The sequence below is a fragment of the Eutrema salsugineum genome, unplaced genomic scaffold (assembly GCF_000478725.1).
Source record: "Eutrema salsugineum unplaced genomic scaffold, Eutsalg1_0 scaffold_4, whole genome shotgun sequence".
Classification (NCBI taxonomy): Eukaryota; Viridiplantae; Streptophyta; class Magnoliopsida; order Brassicales; family Brassicaceae; genus Eutrema; species Eutrema salsugineum.
In genome coordinates this window covers 8,279,137-8,291,536 of record NW_006256686.1, presented here as the reverse complement: position 1 = coordinate 8,291,536, position 12,400 = coordinate 8,279,137, and the positions used below count along the sequence as shown (strand labels likewise).

The following is a 12,400-nucleotide window of genomic DNA, read 5'->3' as shown; positions in this document are numbered from 1 at the left end:
GGGAAGATGTTTTGTCCTTGTTTGAAATGCAAGAATACAAGGTATACACTAACCAAAACCGTGTGGACGCATTTATTAAATAGAGGGTTTATGCCGAAATATTTTGTTTGGTATCTACATGGAGAAGAATATGGCAGTATCTACGTATGTGTTGACAATTGTATGATTTTCTGGAAAGATGATCAGCTGGAGGAATGTTGATTTTGCCAAAAACCAAGATACATGCCGCAAACTGGTGGGTGTAAAAGGATACCGTACCAACGTATGTGGTATCTCCCTATAACTGATATGTTGAAACGACTTTATTAATCTGAAAGGACAGCTGCATCAATGAGATGGCATGTAGAACATACACAAGTAGATGGAAAAGTTGTTCATCCATTAGATGCAAAGGCATGGAAACACTTCAATACGGTATACCTAGATTTTGCTAAGTTCAAACGGAATGTCTATCTTGGTCTGTGCACTGATGGTTTTAGTCCATTTGGTATGTCTGGTAGACAATATTCATTATGGTCAGCAATCCTAACCCCTTATAACCTTCCTCCAGATATGTGCATGCAAAGGAAATTTTTTTTCCTTAGTATTTTGGTTCCAGGTCCCAATCATCCGAAGCGAGCTCTTGATGTATTTCTGCAGCCACTCATACATGAGTTGAATTAGTTATGGTATACCGGCGTTCGCACATATGACTGTTCAACGGGGAAAAATTTTACTCTGTAGACTGTGCTTATATGGACAATAAGCGATTTCTCCGCTTATGGTGTGCTATCAGGATGGATTACACATGGGAGATTATCTTGTCCTTATATTCTTGATCGAACTGATATGTTTCAGCTAAAACATGGTAGAAAAACCTATTGGTTTGATTGTCACCCCAGGTTTTTACCGGATAACCATCCATATCGGAGGAACAAGAGGTTATTTAGGAAGAACAAAAGTGTACGTGTCCCTCCACCCATATATTTAACAAGAGCTGATATACATGCGCAAATCGAGCATTGGAGGGTAGAGGAAACAGTAACGCGTGGGGGAAACTGGCACACTCCTGCAAATATGCCTGAAGGTTATATGGAGTTCATCATAATTGGCACAAGAAAAGTATTTTTTGGCAACTACCCTATTGGAAAGATCATCTGCTCAGACACATCTTGACGTCATGCACATTGAAACAAACTTTTTTGATAACATCATGCATACAGTTATGAACGTGACAGGAAGAACAAAAGACAATGGTAAGTCAAGATTAGACTTGCCTGATTTTTGCAACAGAAGTGAGTCGCCTATACTGAGAAACGGGAAAGCACCAGCTCATGTATTTCAGTTGAGTGCAGATCAGAAGTCAGCATTGTTCAAATGGGTTTCATCTGACGTTAGGTTTCCTGATGGGTATGTTTATAATCTTTCTAAATCTGTTGAGAATGGGGTAAAATTTGCAGGGATGAAATTATTCATGACTGCCACGTGTTTATTTAACGATTATTTCCATTTGCATTTGCTGAACTCTTGCCCAAAAATGTCCAGGAAGTTGGAGATCAAATAATTACTACTTAACTACACTCTAGCTATTCCCATTATACTTTTTACATATTAAAATTTTATCTAATATTAGGTATATGTACATATGAAGGCATTGGTGCTTTTTCCAGGATCTTAGTACACGAACATTATCAGCTGATGTAATAGCACAACAGGCATCGAATATTCCAATCTTGTTGTGCAATTTGGAAAAGATCTTCCCGCCATCATTTTTTGATGTTATGGAACATCTTCCTGTTCATCTCCCTCATGAAGCAGAGCTTGGTGGACTGGTCCAGTACAGGTGGATGTATCCGTTCGAGCGTTTCAAGAAGCATCTTAAGGGTAAAGCCAAAAACCTAGCTAAAGTGGACGGTTCAATTGTGGCGGGAAGCTTGACGTAAGAGACTTCACACTTCACTTCGTACTATTTTGCACCAAAAGTACGAACACGCAAAAGAGCTACTCGTCGATATGATTTTGGAAGAGTTGGCCAAACATATGCAGTTGAAGGTGTACCTGACATATTCACGCCAATCGGACGTCTTAGTGGAAAAGTGAAGGAAGTTTGGTGGTCCAATGAAAAAGATTATCACAGTGCACATACGTATATCCTACTAAACCGTGAAGAATTATCGTCGTACGAGAGGTATATTTTTTCACTATATATATATATATATCAGTCGGTCCTAATTATTAGTTGTTTTTGCAGCACATTCGTTGACGAGGTTAAATAATGCATCTCCGGGGTTTCTGAAACTGAAATCAATGATCGTAAAGATCAGCACTATGCCCAGTGATTAAAAGCGCAAGTACGTATAAAATATAAATTAAAAGACTTTGATATCCATCATGGTTGCATGCATATTTGCAAAATTACGTAATTAAAGCAAGATTTTTTCTGATTAGGTGGACCCGAATGATCCGGATGAATTTCCAACATGGTTCCATGAGTTATTTCTAGGTCCGATGGCAAAAATAACGACAGCCTCAATGTATTTCACTCGGGACTATGTTTTTCACACATATAGTCACAGTGCAAAGCGGGCGACAACTAACTATGGAGTTTGTGTGAAGGGTGAAATAGATTTTTATGGAGTTCTGCAATAAATAATTGAAGTGGAGTATCCTGGATTGTTAAGGCTGAAAATTGTTCTCTTCAAATGTGATTGGTTTGATCCAACTTTTGGAAGAGGGGTACGACTAAATAAATTTGGAGTTGTTGACGTGAACAAATCACGACAGTACAACAGGTTTGAGTCATTTATGTTAGCTTCTCAAGCGGAACATGTCACATTTCTTTCATACCCCCGAGTTCGAGCAACAGGAATCTCATGGTTAGCAGTAGTTAAAGTGGCTCCGCGGGGCAAGATTGTAGGGGTTGAGGACGTTCCACTGCAACACGACACTTGCGTAGATCTGACTGAACCAGATGTCGATGAGGAGATCTTCTTAATTGACCCTCAGAACAGGAAAGTTAGAGATCTCCCCAATGATACAGAATAAGAAGGTGCATCTGAAGAGTTTGATGAAACCGATGACGATGATGAAGATTTGGCGGAAGACGACGCTGATGGTGATCAAGAACTAGAAGAAGATGAATCTGAATGATTTTTTTGCATGGTCTTAAAGAATGTGTTTATTCTTATGTAATTTGTAATTGTATTTGTTTGATTTTTTTTTAATGATTGTAACCATTATGACGGTTTTACGACGATTTTTCTAAACTATTAACCCTGAGTGACCTCTTAAACCCTGAATGAATAGCGTATGAGTATTACAACACAATTTAAAAAATCGTCGTAAAGGTCAAATCCCAAATTTTGCGACAGAAGTAAATTAAGCAGCAGTAAAAACGGTTGTAAGTTCAATTGGATAAAGACTAGGTCTAGGGCGTTTTCAGGAGATCAATGAATGCAGATCGACTTAACTAATCAGGGTTCAGGTTTAAGCACAGTTCTTGAACTCGAAACACAGAATTATAATTAACCAACTTCCGTTGTGAGAATTATCTAAGTTAAAATCTCAGAATTCCAAATTCCTTTGCAAATCCTACAGATTTAAACCAGCCTTAATGCACAAGTTCGATATGTTCACAAAGTATCTAAACCAAATTCCTTTGCGAATAGTTACTTTGCTCAACTCAGGTTCTTTCCAGTTATTCAATTATACTTCCGTGTCAATTAAGCAACCCTAGATCTAAGTTCTAGGTGATCAGTTTAGAATTAGTTTTAAGAACAACCTAATATGAAGAACAAATAGATATGAACCCTAACTAGCAAGTTAATCAAATATTCAAAGAAAACCCTAATTAACCCTAAACCTAACAGGTGATCTACTCAGACATGATTATTGAAACAACAAACATGATGAATAGAAAGCAATAGATTAAATCGAAATAGAAAAAGGGGTTCGAAATCTTCTCTCTAAACGAATAGAGTTCAGACTTGTCTCCCAAAGCTCAGAAATCGCTAAAGCCGAAAACTCAGAGTATCTCTCTCTCAAAAATCTAAGGTTATCGTAAAAAGGGAATAAAAATCCTATATATATCTCTAAGACACGTCTTGGGCCTTCTTGGAAACGTTTGGGCCCAACTCCTTCTTCAAATAGGAAACAAAATCGCCTTTTCCTTATTTCTCTGACAAGTGTCGAGCGTCACTCTCCATGGTGTCGAGCGACACTAAGGCACAAAATCCATACTTGAAAAATTTGATCATGATTTAGCTCCAAAGTGCTCCAAAGTCTCCAGTTAAGCTCCAAACGTACCTAAGACCTGTAAAGACTCCAAAAGACTCGAAAAACACTAGAAAGACTCTATAAATAAGACCTATACCATGGTCAAAAACCATAAAAACCATGATAATGTTTTATAATGTTTTTTATTTTCTTTCTTTCATTGTTTCACCGTCATAGTTTTTAGGTTTTTAACTTATCATTCAAGTGTAAAGCGTCTTTCATTGCTTTCGTCTTGTTTACTTCGAGAAAGATATAAGTTCGGTTTGTCTCCGAGTTCTAATCTCTGGAAGACTTTGGTGTTTAAGCTACTCCATTGCTGCATTAATAACCCCTCAGTCTACAATGTGGGTTTGTAAACGGACGGGTTAAATAACTAAAAAAAAAACTTACTTGAGGGGATTCTACAATCAAGATATTTTTATTTGATCCATTAAGAAGTTCTTTTTACTAAAAACCCTTCATAATAAAAAGGACCTATGAAATACACAAAACATCATATATGCTAAATCCAACACACTAAAAACCGTCATGACAGTGATTGCTATGACTATGAGAACATCAAAGCGACTTATGCTTTGAGTAGAATCTCCTGGCAAGGAGATCCAAGCGTTCCTCTACAGTTTTTGTGGGAAAGTCTAGGTTGTAACAATACAAATGAGTCTACTCAACCAAAAATCACTTTCTTGTGAGATCTCTCTTTCTCTCTCTCTATTAATATATATATATATATATACATATATATACATATGTATATATACAGGGTTTCCAGATTTCTCGAGTTTAGATTGTTTCTTGGCCGAGAAGTCAAGTCTGTGACTTTTGGGTGTTACCTTGCAATCGAGATCTGGAAGTCGTTGGAGAAACCAACGGTTAGATCTTCAAAACGGTATGTAGATCTTAATCAATGTTTTGCTGGTTTGACGAGAAAAGGGATTGCAGAACGTCCCAAATGATCATCATCCAACTACTATGGCTTCTTACAATGAGAACTTTCCAGTTATGCGCTAATCGCCACTTAACTCTTCCTGATCTGATTGCAATCTGTCCAACAAGATGCTTGCTCAATACTGTTTCTACAGTTCTTCTTTTGATGTTTGGCTGTGTTAAGATTATCCTGAAATCATTTGTACTTTACTCTAATAAAGTTGTATTATCAAAATTTGACAGTCCTATGATGTTAGGTGGGGGAAAACGGCCGATTCCCCCACGAACTATATGACTTCTGAAAGTACATACACCAACTATCAAGCCATGCCTAAAACTTTTGATCAATAACTACAAAAACTATTGAAATATGGTCTATTCCCCAGACCCGTTAATGGGGTGTATTTCCCCGTTAACGGATACTAACGTGTGAGTATGCGTGGAAATGTTGTAATTAATATTTTTTTTAACAGCAGAATACAGTCAAAACAACGTCGTTGTTGTTACACTTTAATGAATGAAAACAGAGAGGATGTCGTTGTTTGAGTTGGGAAACAATTGAAATTAGGGTTCTTACTAATAACTCAGAGAAAGAGGGATCCGAAGAGGGCGACTAAAATTCCAAAATGGGGAGTATGGATCATCGCGAAAGAGGTTCCCAGGCCACTGTAGATGTGGTGAACGAGGAAGATTGCTTACATCAAAAACTGCAAACAACCCTTGAAGATTGTTCTTTGGTTGTCGCTTTGGAGATGAGGTAATGATGTAATTTTGTTAATTGTAATGTTTTTTCACTTGTTTCACTCAATTTACCGCTATGGACACTCTGAATTATGAGATGGAGCAATGGGAAAGGAAATTTTTGTAGTTTTTTAAACAGTTCTTGTTAAAAAAAAGTGATTGTAATTGTAGTTTTTTTTGTTGTGTGGAGAAGAATCGAAACCACTTGTTCAAATGGGCAGATGAATCAATGGTTGAAGAGATTGAGGATATGAAACCGAAAATTAATGATCTTGAAAAAGCTTCTTTAACTTTGGAAAAGGGCTTATAAGCTTGTGAATCTGAAATGGAGACTCTCACAATGGAGCTCGGACATGTGAAGCAGTGGTCTGCGGTTTTGAGCAGGAATTAAAGAGGTTTGAAAAAGAGATACAAGAGTGCAAGATGGAGTTAAGAGGGTTGAAGAACATGGTTGTGTGTGCTGTGGTGATGGTTCTTTTGTATAATTTTCTTATGTAAGCTTAATGTGTTCTGTTTGGTAATGTAGTTTGAGTTGATGTGTTAAGTTTGGATCGTGTGTAATGTGTTTGGAAAAACTCGGAAACTCGGATATCCGGCTACTTCTTACACAAAATCGAAATGGACTAACTCGCAATTACCAATTCTTCGACTGAAATCATCGCCTCTGCAAAATCATCTCCTCTGCGAAATCTCCTCACTATGAAATCATCGCTTATCTCGTTCTACCCAAATATCAAACACTAATTTTAATTTTCCCCCAAATTGCAACACGACGTCGTTTTGTCTCGTATGGATTTGGTAAATTTAGATGATACAACGTCGTTTTGTCTCTTCAATTAAAAAAAATATATTTAAAATCAAACCGGATAAAACCAGTTTTACACCTGGCTGCCACGTCAGAAACCGTTGACAGGCATCTAACACCGTCTGCGGTTTTGTAGTTATTGACAAAAAAACGGTAGTTCGTATAGTGTTAGGCATGGCTTGATAATTGGTGTATGTACTTTCAGAAATCATAAATGCGTGGAGGAATCGGCCGTTTTTCCTGTTAGGTGGTTATAATGTTTTGATAGAAACCGTTTATAATTTATGGGTGTAAAAACCTAGTATATCCTAAAGGTCACACACCTAAGCAAATTGGATCAAAAAATAATTAAGTCTAATATGACTAGATTTTGGGTTTCATGTAATATATAGCATATATATATATATATATTTGATTATGATTAATAATCTTAATTGGAATAAGAGAAGTGGGCTTGACGTGAGCTTGGCTAATGTTAATATGATTAGATTAGGGATTATTATTACTCCATATAAATATGAAGCTCCACTCACGTTGAGTTGCGAGCGAGCCGTACAGCCATAACACACACAAAGATTTTTTTCTTGCGAAGGAAGAATTAATTTCTTTTGAAGAAACAAAAGTTATATCACGTACAGAGACATTTGTTTGTGAAACGAGAGGAACTTAACAAGCTTTAAACCCAAAGAGAAACAAGCTCGTATAAAGAATGTTTGAGATTAGATCTCAAAGGTACTAGTCTACCCGTTCTGATCCAGTTTGTATATGTGTGGATATCAGTAGAGACACAACACTTAGGATGCTAAAATAAATTTTAATCGTATTCGCTCACCGTTATGCTGCAGAATATTCAGGAATATTTATAAATTCTATCACCTAGATTCAAATCAGTATTTGCATGAATCATGACAATTGAATTCGTAATTAGTATTTATAATTTGTCATAAACCAGTACAAATTCTTACAGTGGTATAGTAATTAGTATTCGTAATTAGTATTTGCATGTTCAAGTTGATTTATGATAGTTAAGCATGTTCATGTAAACTGGGATTATTACTAATCGTTAAATATTATAATTTGATTATAGATATTTAGTAAGTTGTCCCTGCATATTCTATACTAATAAGTTGAAGCTAAATGCTTCTAAGGGTGTCTATATAGGATTTTAAAAAGCAATTTTATTGGTCCATATCATCATTCAATGTTAAGAAAAATTTCCAAATTTTAATATTATTATTGAATAAGGAAATTAAAAAAGTTTACAAATTCTAATATTATTTGGCTGAATAAAAAAATTCTGTATAAATTTTTTATTGGTCCACTTTAACATTGAAATTTAAAAAATTTCCAAATTCTATTATTGTTTTAAAAAATGATTAAAGATGAATAAGGTCTGAATACGTCCGACCAACATAAGGTCCAAATAATGGAAAAAGGTTCGACTAACAGAATGTTTGAATAAATGAAAATTTTAACCGACAAAATGTATGAATCTTGACTAATAACCAACACATTATCCTAATCCGAAATGATTTAGGGTTTGAGAGACGCTTATAAAAAGAGGAGCTCCCAAAAAATAAAAGGGACGAAGGAATAAAAGTAATAAACCCCTACAGAACATATCATCAACGCTTCAACAACTTAAGGGACCAAGAACCCTACAAAGCTCAGAGACTTCATATTCAACAATGAGCGTCTGAACCTCCGAAGTTCCTTCGATAAATGATAGCTAAGTACATACGATTCACTGTAATTTAAAGCTTTGTTGTTCGAAGATTACTCATTAATAAAGGAACACTTTCTCCCATTAATCCGTAGAGCTGTTTCGATACGAACTGGTTAAAATTTGCCCAAACAGTTTGGCGCTAGAAAGAGGGGGCTACAGTTTTAACTACATGAGATATATTGGACGGAGAAGATAACAACGGTGTCCCTAGAAACACCAATGTTCCTACTGATCATGCTGCTCAATTGGAGGCACTTAGATGAAGCAGAATGAAGAACGACTTGCACAACTTGAAGCAGAAAACGCTTCCTTAAAGGAGGCGAATGCTGCTCTGACTGGTGATGGGAACACAGATGTCGATCCTCGCGCCAGGTTTCGAACACGGGTTTTCCCGATGTTACCATTGGATGATACTGTTCGACTAATGGGTAACAGATCCACACAGCAACATAAGAACGGCATACGAGAAGCTGATGGAACACATGATACCCAAACTTTACATGCACCTATCAGTCCGACAACTCATCCAACAGAAGACGTCCAACTGAATCATATGATTTCGAAGCGATTGGAAGCTATTGAAGCCTTAATTGGAAGACTTCCAGGAGTAGCTCCTCTAATAACAAAAAGTGCACCTAACTCTTATGCTGATACCCCGTTCACAGACGCAATTACACTGGTGGAGATGCCAAGGAAGTTTACACTTTACAATGAAGATGTACGACAAAACAACGGACCCAGACAACCACATAGCACACAAGCAGTGAATGTTTATGATGGCAGTTGCAAAAGAACTTCGTGAAGCTGCCATGTGCAAAGGATTCAGTTCGAGTCTTACGAGACCAGCCCTTCAAAGGTTTTACAAATTTGCCAAATGCTTCAATCAACTCATTTGCGTCACTAACAGATCGCTTCGTTGAACAGTTTGCAAGTAGCAGGAATATAGAGAAGACAGCTGACGGTCTTTATGAGGTCGTGCAGAAGGGAGGTGACTCCTTGAGAAGTTATGTGGGACGATTCAACAAGGAAAAAGTGTCTATACCAATATATGTCACGTCTACTGCGATTTCAGCTTTCAAAAGAGGTTTGCTCGAAAACGGTGACCTGTATAAGGAATTGACAGAGTATCAATGCAGAACGATGGAAGACGTGCTGTCTAGAGCATGGGCACAAATCAGGTGGGAAGAAGACCCAGCCTGCGAGCATCGACACTCTCCACGTTCTGATTCACATGTGGTGAGGAACGAAATATAACCTAGAGATGACATGCCGTATCAAAGACCTCGCAGAGAGAATGCCAGCAGCAGAAGAAGCGACAACAGAAGTACACATCGACCAATCAACACAATGGAAGAACCAGATATTGAGAAACTTGATGAGGTTCAACTAATGGAAGCTGATCCTGATAACAAAGTAAACGTTGATTCAAAGCTGCCAACAGATGTACGACATAGGCTCTTGGGAAGGTTCATATAAAATAACAGAGATCCGTGGATCAGAAGCATATAAGCTACAATATAAGAAAGGTAAACCCCAACCTAATAGTTAGAACGCTTTACATTTAAAGACATATTATTTCTAGATCCATTCGATTTTTGTGGTTTTTGATTTAGTTTAGGGCTTTCTAGCTTTTTTGCTTCTTTTTTCTTTTGATGTCTCAGCTTTAAATTCATTTATGTCTCTGGACAATCATCTTAATAAAAGAGCCTTTCATATAAGAGCTATAGAGAGACTCCCAAGTTCGAGTTGACGACTACGGTCGCTATCACAAGCAAAGTTTCTACAAAAAGAATGGTAACAATAGCCATCTCTATCAGAATTAAGGAAAAGCCTCGACCAAATATCATTAGCCAAAAGCAACTGTTATGTCAAAGACAATAATCGTTGAATGAGCGATAGCTCCAAAAATGGTGTAAGCTCCCAAATCATTGAATGAGCGATAGCTCCAAAAAGTAGTGTAAGCTCCCAAATCGTTGAATGAGCAATAGCTCCAAAAAATGGTGTAAGCTCCCAAAAGGAGCATTGATATCACTAAATATACAATGCAGAAAAGTGATAGCTCCTGTAAAAAAAAAGTGGTGTAAACTCTCAAAAAGAGCATTGTTATCTCTAAATATATAATGCAGACAAGCGATAGCTGCTGTAAAAAAAATGGTGTAAGCTCCCAAAATGAGCATTACTATGATTACAAATACATACAGTGATAACTGCTATAAAAGATGGTGTAAGCTCCCAAAAGGACATTACTATCATTATAAATACATACAGCGATAGCTGTTATAAAAAATGGTGTAAGCTCTCAAAAGGAGCATTACTATCATTGCAAATACATACAAGCGTTAGCTACCATAAAAATGGTGTAAGTTCCACAAAAGAGCTTCATTATTGGTGTAAGTTCCACAAAAGAGCTTCATTATTCCTAAACACGTAGATAAGCTCTAGCTATTCTTGGTGTAAGCTCCCAAAAAGGGTAGCTCCCAAAAAAAAAAGAGAAAAAAGGTGGTGTAAGATTCCAAAAGGAACATTACAATCGCTATAAATATAGATGGTGCAACCTCACCACCATGTGTAGTCAGCTTTTAATAGAAAGCACTACACTCCAAAGACACTCGAGCAATGAGCTCCAAAAAATCATCTTCTGTTGGAGCGATAGCTCTGATAATAAGTGGAATACGCTTTGGCATTCAAAAGAATGATGAAATCAGCTTCGAGAAGAGCGTTTGATGAAATCAGCTTCGAAAATGATTGCAAAAATATCGAAAATAACTAATTAGTATCTGCTATTTGAGCATAAGCTCTTTTGAAAAAGTGGTGTTTGCTCTGAAAATGATTCAGAGAAGTCCACGATTTCACTCCGACAACGGTTCGGTGATGACGGATTCTCCAAGTAGCTGCAAAATGGAGCTCCGACTAGCTCACATAGACTCATCAAGAGCATCACTCATCATTATGTTAAAATTAGACATTATGCACCCTTTGAATTCAAAATAACGATAAGAACAATGGAAAAGGGCAATCACATGCGACGAGTAATGAAATACGAGCAACACACGTGTAGATCATAAGGTAAGCTAGCAAACAATGTTCTTTGACTTCAAATCAGAGAAACCGCTCCCAAGTTTCTTCAAGATAAGGCAACACTATGTAGTCCAAGTGACATCTGTGATAGCAACATATTCGACTGATGAACTACTCTCTAAATTATGAAATAGAAATTAGAGAATGGGGGGCAAGTTGTTAGATAAAATAAAATCAACTATAGGACCCGTCAAGTAGGTTCGACTCGTGAAAGGTTCGGCCCATGTAAGGTCCAAATATGTAGTAAAGTCCGACCGACATAAGGTCCAAATAATGGAAAAAGGTTCGACTAACAGAAAGTTTGAATAAATGAAAGTTTTAACCGACAAAAAGTCCGAATCTTCTAGAGATAAGGACTAATAACCAACACATCATCCTAATCCGAAAGGATTTAGGGTTTGAAGATGCTTATAAAAAGAGGAGCTCCCAAAAAATAAAAGGGACGAAGGAATAAAAGCAATAAAACTATACAGAACATATCATCAACGCTTCAACAACTAAAAGGACCAAGAACCCTACAAAGCTCAGAGACTTCATATTCAACAATGAGCGTCTGAACCTCCGAAGGTTCTTCGATAAATGATAGCTAAGTACATACGATTCATTGTAATTTAAAGCTTTGTTGTTCGAAGATTACTCATTATTAAAGGAACACTTTCTCCCATTAATCCGTAGAACTGTTTCGATACAAACTGGTTAAAATTTGCCCAAACAAGAGTGTCCACATAGGATTTAAAATTTCAATTCTATTCGTTCACATCAATTTTTAAAATTAAAAAAATATATATATATATATTTATAGAAAAATAAAAGTTGAAGCTATATACCTCTAAGGATATCCACATAAGATTTAAAAGGTCAATGTTTTTAGT

The 12,400-nt window shown here is 36.7% G+C and overlaps 1 pseudogene; it reads left to right on the top strand.

Annotated features, from left to right (window-relative positions):
- The first annotated feature begins 5,804 nt into the window (after positions 1-5,804).
- Positions 5,805-6,463, top strand: LOC112084449 (annotated as a pseudogene).
- Positions 6,464-12,400: the final 5,937 nt, after the last annotated feature.